This window comes from Penaeus monodon, chromosome 14 (assembly GCF_015228065.2).
Source record: "Penaeus monodon isolate SGIC_2016 chromosome 14, NSTDA_Pmon_1, whole genome shotgun sequence".
NCBI lineage: Eukaryota > Metazoa > Arthropoda > Malacostraca > Decapoda > Penaeidae > Penaeus > Penaeus monodon.
Window position 1 is genome coordinate 27,559,723 of NC_051399.1, and position 1,869 is coordinate 27,561,591.

The window sequence follows — 1,869 nt, forward strand, 5'->3', positions numbered from 1 at the left end:
ATAACCCAGTTATATCTAGATGAAAATTACTATATTCTGACATATTTTTATATGACCTTACCTGTTTCTCAAATACGTATCTTCACCACATTACATATACATATGCATTTACTTCAATGATATGGTACTTTACTGAATGTTCATAATCTTACAACACTAGACATTCAATGTGTATGATGAATGTTATGGCCCATTGGTTTACCGTTCTTCTTACCATACTAGACAATTTCAATGCGTGTTGTCTATCCCCATCCGCCAGAGCTATGCATTGTTGTAACAAACATTCATCACCCCACCGATTGTCACATGGTAAGCAGTCATTTTACCCTCTTTGGTCCACTGTAGATGACAGGGCGGCCTCCTGCGGGGAACCCAACAAGAGTAACACCGCACTACGGCGAAGCCGTACTCCATCATTGCTATACAATAAAGGAGTCAAGATATCTTACACCCTAAGCTCGCCACCTTCCATACTCTTGTAGGGCCTATCATTCGGGCCCCTACATACACACACACTCACACACACACACACACACACACACACACACACACACACACACACACACACACACACACACACACACATATATATATATATATATATATATATATATATATATAATATATATATATATATATATATATATATATATATATAGATAGATAGATAGATACAGATATAGATATAGATATATATATATAAATATAATCATGACTGCCCCTCATGGTCCGGAGTTCAATTCCACTTCGTGGCAGTCGTAAAAATGACCGCTGGCTCGAACCCAGTCTCACGGCGAGAAATATCATATCGCCTTGAAAAGTCAAACGCAGGTGTCGTAGGGGATGTCGCCGCCGTGGCACAAGTGTTAACGCATCGAACCGCAGTTGATTAGGAAGGGCTTCCAATGAGGCAAGGGTGAGACTACCAAATACTCTCAATAGTTAATTGAGAGTCCCTTGTCCTGCATTAGAATAAAGGCTGTTAAAAAAAAAAACTATGTAATCATAATATAATTATAATATATTATATATCTATAATATATAATATATATATATATATATATATATATATAATATATATATAATATAAAATATAAACACACAAAATATATACATACATACAGATATATATATATATATAATAATATAGATAATATATATAATATATAAATAATATTTATATTACATATGATTATACACACACACCCCACACACACCCCACACACACACACACACAACACATACAACACACCACAAAACACACCCCAACACACACCACACAATATAAATAAAAATAAATATAACAATATATATATATAAATTTAAAATATATATAAGTAATATATATATATATATATAATATATATATATATAATATATATAGAAATATATATATATATATTATATAATATATATTATATAATATATATACATATATTTTATATATATAAAATAATATTATATTATATATAAAATATATATATTTTATATATATATTATATATTATATATATATTAAAATATTGGGGTTGTGTGTGTGTGTGTGTGTGTGTGTGGTGTGTGTGTGTGTGTGTGTGCGTTGTGTGTGTGTGTGTTTGTGTGTGTTGTGTGGTTTATGTGTGTGTGTGTGGAGGGGGAGTATTACATATGCATACATATATATACACAAATATATACATATGTACATATATATGTGTATATATATTATATAATTTTTATATTTTTATATAAATATATATATATAAATATATAATATTATTATGTTTGTGTGTGTGGTGTGTGTGTGTGTGTGGTGTATGTGGTCGTGTTGTGTGTTGTTGTATGTGTGTGTGTGTGTGGGGTTTTATGTGGGGTTGTGTGTGTGTGTGTG